The 16,348-nt window shown below is 33.7% G+C and overlaps 1 pseudogene; it reads right to left on the bottom strand.

Moving 5' to 3' along the window:
• Positions 1-7,476: 7,476 nt before the first annotated feature.
• LOC123595937 lies at positions 7,477-8,883 on the bottom strand (annotated as a pseudogene).
• Positions 8,884-16,348: the final 7,465 nt, after the last annotated feature.

Here is a 16,348-nt window from a genome sequence, read left to right on the forward strand (position 1 = left end):
ATACTGGGCACCAAATAGTTCTTTAATAAAGCAGACATTAATATTCTTCATTTTTTCCCCCTTCCTTCTTATTAGTTTCCATATTGAGCACCTCCTGGATGGCGAGAATTGTGCTAGTGTTTTAAAATAACTAAAAATATCACAACAACTCAAGGAGTTTCAGGAATATTCTGCACATGAGGAAATATTTGTTTGGAGATATTAAATAAATTGTTCGATATCACAACACTAGCAAAGGGAAAAATATAGCAAATGTAATATTTTTCTATTACATCATGCTGTATCATTTTAAAGATATATATCTTTTTAGTCAACAAGTGTTCATTGAGTGCCTATCATGCTCTATTCTTGACAGTGAGAGAGAAATAAAATGCAGTCTCTTTCTTTATGATTCTCATAGTCTAGTGAGAGAGTATTTGCATAAATATGTATTTGCGGAAGCATGAAAATTTTGCTTTGGCTTTAGTATTCCTTTTTGGGAATTCTATACAAGTTGAGAAAATGAATTAAGAGCAGAATGCCACTATAAAATATGAGGAAGAAAGATTCCAAAACATCTATGATAAATCATCTTATACAAAAGATAGTAAGAAGAAAATTTAGAGAAAAATGATGTACTAAAAAACATATTTTGTTTTCACTTATCAAACTTGAAAATTTTTCCACAAGTGATTTAGAAATACTTTTTTCTGATGCTTTTAAGCCTATCAAGTCAAATATTTTGAACAAAATCTTATTGAACTGAGTGCAGTAGAATGTCATTCATTTTCTGTGGATGAATTTCAAAGAATTTTTAGTTTAACCCAAGCTATAAATTCCAAGTAACAGAACTCTATCTTTGAAACTGGTGCAGAAACACTAGTTCTTGATTCACATTCTGCTGTATGTACCAACAAAGTGTGAGAAATATTATTGAATTGGTATTTTTCTTATTTTCCTAATAACAAATTTAGACATAAAGATACAACCATACATTTGTTTTAAGTTTTATTATGCTGAGTTGTGAAGGATTTAATTCTTCTCGTTTACTTGGTAAGAAACTTTTAGGTCTCACATAGCTAACAACCACATGAATCTGACTGATGAACTATTTATTGAATGGAAAATCAGTGAAACAAATGTCATACAGCTGTGACTGACAATGAAGTAAATGTGGTGAAACCTAGGAGTGACATGTAAATAAACAGATGATGAGTATTTTTTCACATTCTTCAATTGTATGTTAGAGTAATTATAACACATTCTCATGTAACAAAAGTACTGCCCTTAAGCAGGAAAATACTTACCACTACTTAATCCAGACACATTTATAAGATATAAAATAGATGATGGAACTGCTTTGTCAGATATCAGATGTTCAAACAAGATGGAATAGAAGTGATCACATTTTTTAACGAAGAGTGAATTAAAGATTTAACACCATACTCTGCCAATAACAATGCCAACTTTCAAGACAGCTTGCTTATAGAGAACATAGTTTATTTGTTGGAATCTGCTAAAGAAATAACCAAATGAGTGTGACTTGAGACCAAAAGTATTTCTTACATTCTGTCTGCTATAAGGAGTCTCCCAAAAGTTTGCTTCACAGAACATGCTAAATTAATGTGCATGGAATGAAAGCTGAGATGCATGTGGGAATTTGGAGGTTTGTTATATTGAAACCAATTAAATTTCTCCATTGCTATATTTTTAGATCCAAGATTAAAAGAAATTTTATCTCAGGCAGTAAGTGTAAAACAACAGCTAAGCAAAAATATTCCTGATAAAATAATATGTGAAGACATTTTTAAGTCTTCTGCAAATAGGCATAATCTTCTTTAAGCAGTGCAAACAACTCCAATTTGAGAAATCGATTTGATGAAATTACAGGAATTGAAGAGCTGATAAATCTCTACCTAGATGATAAAAGACTTTCAAAGTTAGTGGCAAACATTATCATCAACAGTATCCTACATTGACAGAATTATCCCCAAAACAATTGCACACCTACCAACCACACTGAAAGTGAGTGAAGTTTTCCAAATTAAAATTTCAAACTATTTGAATTGATATTTACATGGTTAGGAGTGAAATTATAATTATCACTTAGGGAAATTTGAAAAAATTTTAAAGTCTCATCACTTAATTCTATGAGGGTATTAGTTGGCCTCCCCTAAATATTGATTTTAACATTCAACTATTTGGCATTCAATCAAAAAGTGTATTGAGGGCATATCTATAATTTCAATGTGGTACACTAATCTGCATTAGTGTATTTATTACTAAAATTATCAGGTAATAAATAGAGTAGGCAGTGGATTCTGTGGTAGGAAATCAAGAAAAGCTCTATACCAGTGTTTTGAATAACAGTTTCTCAAACAGCAGTCACTTTTATAATAGTATTGAGAAAGAAACAAGGAATAGTGATAACCAATTTGACACAAAATTAAGAGTTACTACAGTTATATTTACAACTGTAATAAAACTGTATTATTTTTGTATAGGTATCATTATGTCTTCTGTGTTGATTGTACAACCAGTCAAATATGTGTTATAAAATGTGCATATTAAGTATAATATATGTAATGCATTGCATTTGAATATTTATGTGAATGTTTAGTTTTACCATTAAAGGAAAGAGGACAGTTTTATTTATACCAATTGTGAATTATCAAAGATTATATACATACTTTCATATTCTGGGAAATACTAATAGTTTTTTATTTTTAGGCTCAAGAAATAAGTTTGCCTCTCCTGTGATCATTGGAATTTATGAGAGTTGTCAGGGTCTACGAATTAAAACTAGGTAAAATAGTACTGTTATAATTTCTCTTTATTAAAGGAGAAATTTCTAGTTGTTTTCCTCTATAGACAGGGCAGATAGAATAAGGGGGAAAAAAAGAAAGATGAATATAATTTTTACCAGTTGACTTCCAGTTCTAATCACACAGTCCTCTCTCGTATGAAAATAGGCAGAAAGAAGACTGGAATCAGCATTCCATACCCCATCCAAAGGAAGCCAATGGGGCTTTTGCTCTCGACTGGTACAAGGAAAAGTTCAGGTAGTGTTAGCACTGGTGAAACAGTGTAGAGGTCCATTATATGATTTGCTACCTAAAGTGACCTTAGAGTGTCATTCAGAGAAAACAACTTGTGTGGATCTAACCTAGTTCTTCCAGTGTGAAGTTCTGTTTTGTAGTTTTTATTTATCCTTTAAAATTCTAGCATAATTAACAGTGTTAAATTAGTTTTCAGGTGTAAAATATAATGATTCAACAGCTCTCTAAAATATTTGGCATACATCGTAAGGATACTATGATTTTTTTTAAGTTTGTTGATTAGTTTTTAAGATTTTATTTTAATTCCACTTAGTTAACATAGAGTGTTATTAGTGTTATTAGTTCCAGGCATACAATATAGTGATTCAACACCCTGTACTCATGACAAGGGCACTCCTTCATCCCCATCACATGTTTCTTTTTTTTTTTTTTTCCCATCACCTGTTTAACCCATCACCCTACCCCCTTCCCCTCTGGTAAACATCAGTTCTCAGTAAATAAGAGTGTGATTCTTGATTTGTGTCTCTTTCACTCGTTATTTTTTCCCCTTTGCTATTTGTTTTGTTCTTTTAAGTTCCACATATGAGTGAAATCATACGGTATTTGTCTTTCTCTGACTTTTTACACCTAGCATTATGTCTTTGTAAATGGCAAGATTTTATTTTTATGGCTGGATAATATTCCATTGTATATATAGTGGAATATATATATATATATATATATATATATATATATATATATATACACACACACACATACACACACCCCATCTTCTTTATCCATTCATCAGTCAATAGACTCTTGGCTAGTGTCGATAATGTTGGTATAAACATCAGGGTGCACATATCCCTTGAAATTAGTGTTTTTGTATTTTTGGGTAAATACTCAGCAGTAGTATTGCTGGATCATTAGGTAGTTGTATTTGTAATTTTCTGAGGAGCTTCGGTACCATTTTCCAGAGTGTCTGCACCAGTTTGCATTCCCACCAACAGTGTAAGATGACTCCTTTTTCTCCATATCCTCATCAACACCTGTGGTTTCTTGTGTTGTTGATTTTACCCATTCTGACAGGTGTGAGGTGCTATATCATTGTGGTTTTGATTTGCATTTTCCTTATGGTAAGTGATTTTGAGCATCTTTTCATGTGTCTGTTGGCCATTTGGATGTCTTCTTTGGAAAAATGTCTGTTCATGACTTCTGCACATTTTTTAGTGAGTGTTGAGCTTTATAAATTCTTTGTATGTTTTGGATACTAACTCTTCATAGGATATGTTATTTGCAAATATCTTCTCCCATAAGTTGTCTTTAGTTTTGTTGATTGTTTTCCTCCCTGTGCAGAAGCTTTTTATTTTTAAATAGTCCCAATACTTTATTTTTTCTTTTGTTTCCCTTGCTTCAAGAGACATACCTAGAAAGAAGTTACTATAGCCAATGTCAAAGAAATCACTGCCTGTGTTCTCTTATAGGACTTTTATGGTGTTAGGCCTCACATTTAGGTAATTAATCCATTTTGAGTTTATTCTTGTGATGGTGTGAGAAAGTGGTCAAGTGTCATTCTTTTGCATATTGCTGTTGAGTTTTCCAAATTCCATTTGTTAAAGAGACTGTCTCTTTCCTATTGGATTTCTTTCCTGCTTTGTTGAAGATTAATTGACCTTGTAATTGTGGACTTCTTTTTTAATATTCTGTTCTATTGATGTACGGGTCTATTTACTTATTTTACTATGGGTACTTACCAGTACTCTATTTACATACTTTACTATGGGCACTTACCAGTACCACACTGTTTGATTATTATAGCTTTGTAATATAGCTTAAAGTCCAGAATTGTGATGCCTTCAGCTTTGTTCGTTTTCAAGATAGCTGTGTCTACTCAGGGTCTTTTGTGGTTCCATAGAAATTTGAGGATTGTTTATTCTAGCTCTGTGAAAAATGCTGGTGGTATTTTGCTAGGGATTGCATTAAATCTGTAGGTTGCTTTGGATGCTATAGACATTTTTAAAAAATTTAATGTTTATTTACTTTTGAGAGAGAGACACAGACAGAGTGTGAGTGGGGGAGGGGCAGAGAGAGAGAGAGAGAGGGAGACATAGAATCCAAATCAGGCTCCAGGCTCTGAACTGTCAGCAGAGAGCCTGATGCAGGGCTCGGACTCACAAACTGCGAGATCATGACCTGAGCCAGTCACACGCATAACTGACTCAGCCACCCAGATGCCCCAGATGTTTTAACAATATTCTTACAATCCATGAACATGGAATGTCTCTCCATTCATCTTCATCTTCAATTTCTTTCATCAAGATATTATAGTTTTCAAAGTAGAGGTCTTTCACCTCTGTGATTAGATTTTTCCTAGGGATCTTGTTATTTTGGGTCTAATTATAAATGGGATTGTTTTCTTAATTTCTCTTTCTACTTCATTATTGGTATATAGAAATGCAACATATTTCTGTGCATTAATTTTGTATCCTGAAACTTTACTGAATTCATTTATCAGTTCTAGCAGTTTTTTTGGTGGGGTCTTTAGGGTTTTCTATATACAGTATCATATCATCTGCAAATAGTGAAAGTTTTACTTTTTCTTTATTTATTTGGTTGATTTTTATTTCCTTTTGTTGTTTCATTGCTGTGGCTAGGATTTCTAGTACTATGTTGAATAAAAGTGTTGAGGATAGACTCCTTGTCTTATTCCTGATTTTAGGGGAAATGCTCTCAGTTTTTCCCCATTAAGGATTATTTTACTTAAGGGTTTTTCATATATGGATTTTAGAATGTTGAGGTATGTTCCCTCTAAACCTGTCTATTTTGTTGAGGGTTTTTATCATGAATGGATGTTATACTTTGTCAGAAGCGTTTTCTACATCTATTGAAATGATCGTATGGTTCTTATCCTTTCTTTTATTGATGTGACATACCACATTGATTGATTTTCAAATACTGAACCACCCTATAACAGAAGAATAAATCCCACTTGATCATGGTGAATTATTTTTCAATGTATTGTTAAAGTCAGTTTGCTAATATTCTGTTCAGAATGTTTGTATCTGTGTTCATCAGGGATATTAGCCTGTACTTTTTTTAGTGGTATCTTTGTCTGGTTTTGGTATCAGGGTATTGTTGGCCTCATAGAATGAATTTGGAAGTTTTCCCTCTTTTCTATTCTTTTCCAATAGTTTGAGAAGAATAGTATTAACTCTTCTTTAAATGTTTAGTAGAATTCACCTGTGAAGTCATTTGATACTGGACTTTTGTTTGTTGGGAGTGCTTTGATAACTGATTCAATCTCCTTGCTGGTAATCAGTCTATTCATTTTTTTTTATTTTTTCCTGTTTCAGCTTTGGTATTTTCTATTTTTCCAGGGATTATCCATTTATTTTAGGTTGTTCAATTTGTTGGCATATAGTATTTCATAATATTCTCTTATAATTGTATTTATGTGGCATCAGTGTTATCTCATTTGAGTCCTTTCTATATTTTGTCTTGATAAATCTGGGTAGAGGTTTATCAAATTTTTTGTTTTATTTTGTTTCAAAGAGATGGCTTCTAGTTTCATTGATCTGTCCTATTTTTGTTGTTGTTGTTTTCTTTTTTTGTTTGTTTGTTTCTATACCATTTATTTCTGCTCAAATCTTTATAATTTTCTTTCTTCTGGTGTTTTTAGGTTTTATTTTTTGTTCTTTTTCTAGTTCCTTTAGGTGTAAGGTTAGGTTGTTTATTTAAGCTTTTTCTTGTTTCTTGTGGTAGGCCTGCATTGCTATAAACTTCCATCTTAGAACTGCTTTTGCTGTATCCCAGAGGTTTTGGAGTGTTGTGTTTTCATTTTGATTTGTTTCTATGACTTTTCTTATATCTTCTTTTATTTCTTGGTTGGCCCATTCATTGTTTAGTAGCATGCTATTTAACCTCCATGTATTTGTGATCTTTCTAGATTCATTCTTGTGGTTGAGTTCTAGTTTCATAGTGTTGTGGTCAGAAAATATGCATGTTATGATTTTTATTTACTTAAATTTGTCAAGATTTGTTTTGTGGACTATTATGTGATCTATTCTGGAGAGTGGCCCATGTCCATTTGAAAAAAAAAATGTCTATTCTGCTTCTTTAGAATGGAATTTTCTGAATATATATGTTAAAACCATTCTTTCCAGTGTGTCAATGAAAGCCATTTTTTTCTTGTTGATGTTCTGTTTAGATGATCTGCCCATTGATGTATGTGGGGTGTTAAAATCTATTATTGTATCATGATCAATTAGTTCCTTTATGTGTTTATTAATTTTTAATTTTAAAAATTTTTTAGCTTTCATATTTGAGTTTATTCTTCATTTAACTTAAAAACTATAGTTGAATATTGAAAACTATAGCAAGTAGTGAGCTATGATTATAATCCTTTACTCATTCACCACTACATATAAAATGCCAGCAGTGGTATTCACTGACCTCATTAAGAGGTCTGACACTGAACACCACCCCTAGAATGATGTTCATCATCTTCAGATGATTTTCCATTGTGATGGCACTTCCTTTCCTGATTTGGATCATAGTTCACCAGTTCCACCTTCTCCGTTTCATCGATCTCTTTTACTTCCTTCATCTCAAGTAGGAGTTTTTCCAGATAAGGGAGTTTATCAGGAGACAGAGTTATTCTCAGGAAAGTTTACCTTAAATTGCATGATTAGGCAACCCTTTTCATATGGTCTATGATAAATTGGCATGCCTTCATTTAGCATATCCTTGATGTTTCCATACTTGAAAGTCTGACCAGGATGAGAGGTGGTGAGGATGGTTCAGTTGTCAAGAGTAGATATTGGCTTTTGAAAGTCACACAGTGTTTCAACCAGTTGTATATCCATACACATGAAAAGGTCTTCTTGCTCAATAAAAACATCATGGTCCATCTGGTCTAAAATAATGATAATATCCCTTGGTTCCAGTGCTTCTTCTTGGTCTCCTTCACTATGGAATGTTATCTTCTGGCCATCTTTCATGCCTTTGTTAATACGAATTTCTAAATCTTCTCTTGAACTGCAGCTTTTTTTCCCCTTCCACTGCAGCTTTTACATCTATCTTTACATGTGATCCATTCTCCATGGCCTGGTACTCCATGAACACAGATTGGATTTGCTGAACCATTCTAGGTCCTATGTGATGAATTCTTTTTTTTTTTTTTTTTAATTTTTTTAACGTTTATTTTATTTTTGAGACAGAGAGAGACAGAGCATGAACGGGGGAGGGGCAGAGAGAGAGGGAGACACAGAATCGGAAGCAGGCTCCAGACTCTGAGCCATCAGCCCAGAGCCCGACGCGGGCTTGAACTCATGGACCGTGAGATTGTGACCTGAGCTGAAGTCGGACGCCTTATGGACTGAGCCACCCAGGCGCCCCTATGTGATGAATTCTTTGAATTCTAGTACTTTGGTAATTGGGACATCATTACCACCTCAGTCCTCACATTTGTCACAAATCATGTTCTTTTGCAGAGCTAGTTTTCTTGTTGCACCATTATATAAATATAAGGTTATTGAGAATGATATACAACGTTTTTACCTCTCCTTTCTCTCTGCATCCTTCCTCCTCCTCCAAAAAATGTATTAAAGTTCTCCATGGGGGAGTAAAACTACCACCAGCTCCACCTTCTTTAATTAACTGTTCTCCTCCTTTGTCATTTAATTCCCTTTTCTTTGCATCAAACAGCACTTCATAAGCATGAATCTCTTTAAACTTTCCTTCATTTGGATTTTTATCAGGGTGGTACATCAAGGCCAGTTTCCTGTAAGCCTTTTTTAATACTTCCTAGGTGGCATTGGGTTTGACTCCCAAAAACATCATACTAAGTGGTTTCTTTCACCATTTTCTATAGCTGGTGAGTGGGCTGAGGCCAGTGTGGGGGAGGAGGAAGGATGCAGACAACTCTGGCAGCCACCACTCTTCCCCTTCTCCCTGAACATTCTGCAAAGTTCCCTGTTAATAATTGTTTAATGTATTTGAGTGCTTCTATGTTGGTGCATAAATATTTACAATGCTTATATCTTCTTGTTGGATTGTCCCCTTTATTATTATAGAGTGTCTTTTTTTTTTGTCTCTTGTTACAGTCTTTGTTTTAAAGTCTGTTTTGTCTGATATAAATATTGCTACTCTGGGTTTCTTTTGACATCCATTTGCATGATAGATGTTTCTCCATCCTCTCACTTTCTATCTACAGGTGTCTTTAGGTCTAAAATGAGTCTTTTGTAGGCAGCATATAGATGGGTCTTATATTTATTCACTCTGTCACCCCATGTCTTTTTATTGGAACATTTATTCCATTTACATTAAGTACTTATTGATAGATATGTATTTATGGCCATTTTATTATTAGTTTTGTGGTTGTTTCCGAAGATATTTCTGATTGTTTCTTGTCTTTCTTTCATATTTTGCTGATTTTCTTTAGTGACATATTTGGATTTCTTTCCTTTTATTCTTTGAATGTTTATTAATGTTTTCTCATATATAGTTACCGTTAGGTTTGTATATAAACTCTTCTGCATATGGCAGTCTCTATTAAGTTGGTGGTCATTTAAGTGTGTACTCACTCTGTTTTCCTCTCCTCCCCACATTTTAGGGTTAGGTTATTATATTTTTATATCCTGTTTTGTGAAATCCTTGACTGAATTTTTACAGAAATATATTCATTTCTATAGATTTTGTGTTTCCTACCTCTATCCTGTCACTTTTGGTGTGTCCTTTACACTCTAAGTATCCCCTTTAATATTTTTTGCAGGGCTGGTTTAGTGGTCATGAAGTCTTTTCATTTTTATTTGTTTTGGAAACTATCTCTCCTTCTGTTCTGAATGATAGTCCTGATGGATAGAGCATTCTTGGCTGCAGATATTTCCCATTCAGCATTTTAAATATATCATGCCACTTGCTTGCTAAGATATTGTTGAAAAATCTCCTGCTAGCCTTATGGGTTTTCCTGTGTAAGTTACTTTGTAAGTTACTGACTTATTTTGTCTTGCTGCTTTTAAATTTTTTATCACTATACTTTGCCAGTTTAATTACAATATGTCTTGGTGTGGTTCTGCTTTTGTTGATTTTGATAAGAGTTCTGTACCTCCTGGATTGGGATATCTATTTCCAGATTAGGGAAGTTATCAGCTATTTCTTCAAATAGATTTTCTGCCCTCTTTTCTCTGTCTTCTTCTTCTAGGACTCCTCTAATATGAATGTTATTAGACTCAATTGAATCACTGAAATCCCTAAGTCTGCTTTCATTTTGTATAATGCTCTCTCTCTCTCTCTCTCTAGCTTGATAACTTTCTATTACTCTGTCTTCTAGGTCACTACTTCAATCCTGTACTACTTCCAGCTTGCTGTTCATTCCATTGAGCATGTTTCTCATTTCGTTTATTGAACCCTTTACCTCTGCTATGTTATTCCTTATCTGTGTGTTAAGGGTCTGACTCATGTCTTCTACTCTTTTGTCAAGTACAGTGAGTGTCCTCATAATAAATGCTTTAAATTCTCTATCAGACATGTTACTTATATCTGTTTTACTTAGATCTCTGACTGTGGCCTGGTCCTGTTTGTTCATTTGGAATAAGTTTCCCTGTCTCCTCATTTTGTCTGCCTCTATGCCTGTGTCTCTGTGTTAAAAAAGCCAGTTGTGTCTTCTGCTCTTGAAAGTAGTGACTTCATGAAGAAGAGGTCCTGGAGTTCCCTTCAGTAGAGTCCCCTATTCACCAGAACCTGGCACTTCAGGGGGATATTCTATGTATGTTGCTTATATCCTGTTGTTGTGTCTGAGTCACTTTTCTCTTCAGTGCAGTTGCCTGGACTTACTCTCTGCCTATTGTGGGCTATGGTTGCTCTCTGTGATATCAGGCAGTGGGACCCAGGAAGGCTGGCTCTGAGGGCCATGCCTGCTGCAAAACTTGGGAGCAGGGAAGAAATATTAGCAAAATTTGTACTGGGCCACCAGTCCTCTGCCAGATTTCCAAAATGCTATGATGTTTGGTAACTGTGTGCCAGTGTGGCGAGTGGTGCAAAGCCAGGAATGATACATGCTGGTGGTTGGAGGTGTGTGGCTGGCATGGTGTGATGGCTGGGCATAGCACTGTAGCTTGGTGTGGTGCATGGCAACAGCTGTGGCATGCGGCAGCTTGGCATGGCATGATGGTGTTTGGGGGTACATGGCTTGGTGTGGTGCGTGATGATAAGTATACTCAATATCCTTCACCAATTTAATGCATCTCCTAACCCTCACCCTTCCATCAACCACCAGTTTGTTCACTATATTTAAGAGTCCATTTTTTGTTTGTCTCTGTTTTTATTTCTTAATTTCCATGTTTAAGTGAAATTATATGGTATTTTTCCTTTTCTAACTGACTTATCTCACTTAGCATTGCACCCTCCAGATCTATCATCATGTTGCAGATGGCAAAAATTTCATCCTTTTTCATGGCTGCGTAAAATTCCATTGTACACGTGTGTGTGTGTGTATCTTTATTATCCGCTCATCTGTGGATGGACACTTGGGTTACTTCCATGTCTTGGCTATTGTAAATAATGCTGCAGCTAACATGGAGGTGCATACATCCTTTTGAATTAATGTTTTCATTTTCTTTAGGTAAATACCCAGTAGTGGAATTCTATTTTTAATTTTTTGAGGATCTCCATACTGTTTCCCATAGTGTTTCCATCAGCTTGCCTTTGTACCAACAGTGTAAGAGGGTTCCTTTTTCTCCACATCCTTGTCAACACTTGATGTTTCTTGTGTTTTAACTTTAGCCATTCTCACAAGTGTGAGGTGTATCTCATTGTGGTTTTGCTTTGCATTTCCCTGATGATGAGTGTATTGAGCATCTCTTTATGTGTTCTGTGGAAAAATGGCTATTTAGGTCTTCTACCAATTTGTTAACTATTTGCCGTTTTGATGGTGAGTTGTATAAGTTGTTTATGTATTTGGATATTAACCCCTTATTGGATATATCATTTGCAAATATCTTCTCTCATTCAGTAGGTTGTCTTTCAGTTTTGTTGATGATTTCCCTCACTGTGTAAAAGTGTTTTATTTTGATGTAGTCTCAACAGTTTAATTTTGCTTTTGTTTCCCTTGCCTCAGGAGACATATCTAGAAAAATGTCACTAAGGCCTATGTCAGATAGATTACTGCCTATGTTTTCTTCTAGAAATGTTACGGTTTCAGGTCTCACATTTAGGTTTTAATCCATTTTGAATTTATTTTTGTGTATAGTGTAAGATATTTGTCCAATTTCATTCTTTTGCATGTAGCTTTTTAGTTCTAATGACACCATTTATTAAAGAGACTGTCTTTTTCCTCATTGTATATTCTTGCCTCTTGTTATAGTTTAATTGACCATATCATTGTGTTTATCTTTCTATCCTGTTCTGTTGATCTACACGTATATTTTTGTGCAAGTATCATACCGTTTTGATTACTACAGCTGTAATATACCTTGAAATATGTGATTATGATACTTCTAGTTTTGTTGTTTTTTTTTCAAGATTTATTTGGCTATTTGGGGTCTTTTGTGGTTCCATACAAATTTTAGGATTATTTGCCCTGGTTCTGTGAGATTGCTTTGGGTAATATGGGCATTTTAACAATATTTGTTCTGCCAATCAATTAGCATAGATATCTTTCTATTTGTTTGTATCATCTTCAATTTCTTTCATCAGTGTTTTATAGTTTTTGGTGTATAGATCTTTACATTCCTTGTTATTTTTCCTGTAATAGTAAATGGGATTGTTTTCTTAATTTCTCTTTCTGCTACTTCATTATTAGTATATAAAAATGCAATAGATTCGTGTATATTGATTTTGTATACTATAACTTTAATAAATTAATTTATCAGTTCTAGTAGTTTTTTGATGGAGTCTTTAGGGCTTTTAATATATACTATCATGTCATCTACAAATAATGGAAGTTTTACTTCTTCCTTACAAATTGAATGCCGTTTATGTCTTTTTCTTGTCTGATTGCTGTGGCGAGGACTTCAGAATTATGATGAAAAAAGTTGTAACAGTGGAAATCCTTATCTTGGTTCTTAGGGAAAAAGCTTTCAGTTTTTTACCATTGAATATGATATTAGCTATGGGTTTTTCATATATGGCATTTAGAATGTTGAGGTATATTCCCTCTAAACCTACTTTATGAGAGTTTTTATCGCGAATTGTTGTACTTTGTCAAATTCTTATTCTGCAAGTATAAAGATTATCAAATGGTTTCTTTTGTCATTTCTCTTGTTAATGTGATATATCATGTTGTTTGCTTTGCCAGTATTGAACTACTGGAATAAGTCTCACTTGATTGTGGTGAATAATTTTTTACTGTATAGATGGATTCAGTTTTCTAATATTTTGTTGAAAAATTTTGCATCTTTGTTCATCAGAGCTAATGACGTGTAGTTTCCTTCCTTCCTTCCCTTGTTTTCCTCTCTCCTTTTCTTTTCTTTTCTTTTCTTTTCTTTTCTTTTCTTTTCTTTTCTTTTCTTTCCTTTCCTTTCCTTTCCTTTCCTTTCCTTTTCTTTTCTTTTCTTTTCTTTTCTTTTCTTTTCTTTTCTTTTCTTTTCTTTTCTTTCTTTTCTTTTCTTCTTTCACCTGGCTAAAGATTAATCCATTTTGTTGGTGTTTTTAAAGAACAGCTCCTGGTTTCATCAATTTGTTCTATTGTTTTGAAATCTTCATTTTATTTATTTCTTCTCTATTCTTTATTATTTCCTTTTGTGTACTGGCTTTGGACTTTGTTTTATTTTTTCTTACTCCTTTAGATGTCAGATTAGGTTCTTTGAGATTTTTCTTGCTTCTTCAGATAGGCCTCTATTGCACAATCTTACCTATTAGAACAACTTTTGCTGCATCTGAAAGATCTTGTACTGTTGTGTTTTCATTTTCATTCATCTCTGTGTATTATTTCATCTTTGATTTCTTGGTTCTCCCATTCATTGTTTAGTAGAATGTAATATAACCTCCATGTATTTGTGTTCCTTACAGACTTTTTCTTGTGGTTGATTTCTAGCTTTATACCATTATGGTCAGAAAAGATACATGATATGATTTCAATGTTTTTCAATTTATTGACACTTGTTTTGTGGCCTAACATGTGATCTCTTCTGGAGCATGTTACATACACACTTGAAACAATGTATATTCCCTCTGTTTTTGGATGGAATGTTCTGGATGGACTGTTCTATGTTAGATCCATACATTTTGGTCTAAAGTGTCATTTGAAGCCAGTGTTGCTTTGTTGATTTTTCTGTCTGCGTCATCTATCCATTGGTATAAGTGGGATGTTTACATTCCCTACTATTATTGTATTACTATTGATTTCTTCCTTTTTGTCTATTAATAGTTGCTTTATATATTTGGGTACTCCCAAGTTAGATGCATAAATATTTATGATCATTACATTTTCTTTTGGATTGTTCCCTTTATGATTGTGTAATGTCCTTCTTTTCTCTTGTTACAGTCTGTTTTGAAGTCTATTTTTGTCTGATGTAAGTATTGCTATTCTGGCTTTCTTTTCACTTTAATTTGCATGATAAATATTTTCCCATCTCTTTACTGCCAATTTGCATGTATCATTAGGTCTGAAGTGAGTGTCTTGTAGGCAATATATAGATGGGTGTTATTTTTTTTTAAATCCATTCAGTTACCCTATGTATTTTAATTGGAGTATGTAGTCCAGTTACATCCAGTAATTATTGATAGGTATGTACTTATTGCCATTTTGTTACTCGTTTTATAGTTGTTTCCGTAGTTCTTCTCTCTTCCTTCTCTTGCTCTCCTCCCTTGTGGTTTGATGGGTATGTTTGGTGATCTTTGATTCTTTTTCCTTATTTTTTGCATATCTATTACCAGTTTTTAATCTGTGGTTACTATTAGGTGTATATATAACATCCTATGCATGCAACAGTCTATATTAGGTTGATGGTTGCAGAAGTATAAACTCATTCTAAAAGTGCTAAATTTTTACTACCTGCCCAATTTTTATGTATATGATGTTATACTTGACATCCATTTATTTTATGTATCCCTTTACTGATTTTTATACATACAATGTAGTTTACTGTTTTTATTCTTTAATTTTCATACTGGTTTTATAAGTCATTTATCTACTACTTTTATTATGTTTGCATGAACCTATGCAATTTTATTTCTTTCCTGATGTTCTAACTCCTGATTATGTCCTTTCCTTTCCACTCAAGAATTCACTTTAATGTTTCTTATAAGGCTAGTTTAGTGGTGGTGAATTTCTTTAATTTTTTTTTTTTACTAAGAATCTCTATCTCTTTTTCTGTTCTGAATAATAGCTTTGATGGATAAGGTATTCTTGGCTACAGTTTTGTATTTTTTTCTTTCGGCACTTTGAATATATTATACCATTCCCTTTTGGCCTTCAAAGTTCCTGCTGAAAACTCCGCTCATAACTATATGGGTTCTCCCTTGTACTTAACTGTTTCCTTTATCTTGTTGTCTTAGAAATTCTCTTTTTATCCCTAATTTTTACCACTTTAATTATTAAATGTCTTGGTATGGCCCTCTTTGGGTTGATTTTGTTGGGGGTTCTTTGTGCCTCCTGGATCTGGATTTCTGTTTCCTTCCCCACATATGAGAAGTTTCAGCTATTATTTCTTTTTGTTTATTATATTTAAAATTTATGCCCCCTTTCTCATCTTCTAGGATCTATATAATGTGAATGTTATTATGCCTGATAATATTGCTGAATTTCCATAACCTATTGTTATTTTTTATTATTACTTTTTCTTTTTGCTGCTCAGCTTGGTTGCTTTCCATTATTTTGTCCTCCAGCTTCCTGATCCATTCTTCTGCTTCCTCTGGTCTATATTTATTCTGTCTAGTATCTTTTTAATTATACTTACTGAGTTCCTCATCTCTGATGGGTTCTTTTTTATATTTTCTATTTTTTTGTTGTTGTTGTTGAAGGTCTCACTGAGATTGTCTATTATTTTCTGAAGTCCATTGAGTTTTTTTTTTTTGTTTTGTTTTTGTTTTTAAGACAGAGAAGCAGGGCTCACCCGAAGTGGGACTCATGTTTTTACCCAATGACAGGCTTGTGCTCATCTGAAATGGGGCTTGAGCTCACTGATATGGGACTGGAAATCACGAACTGTGAGATCATAATCTGAGTCGAAGTCAGACACTTTACAAATGAGCCACCTATGCACCCTGAAGTCCAGTATCTTTATGATCACTACTTTGAATTGTCTATCAGACATATTACTTATCTCCATTTTATTATCTCTTTTTCTCATTTTGTCTCATTCTTTGTGTCTGTTCCTTGTATAGGAAAG

Source organism: Leopardus geoffroyi, chromosome B1 (assembly GCF_018350155.1).
Source record: "Leopardus geoffroyi isolate Oge1 chromosome B1, O.geoffroyi_Oge1_pat1.0, whole genome shotgun sequence".
NCBI classification, from domain to species: Eukaryota; Metazoa; Chordata; class Mammalia; order Carnivora; family Felidae; genus Leopardus; species Leopardus geoffroyi.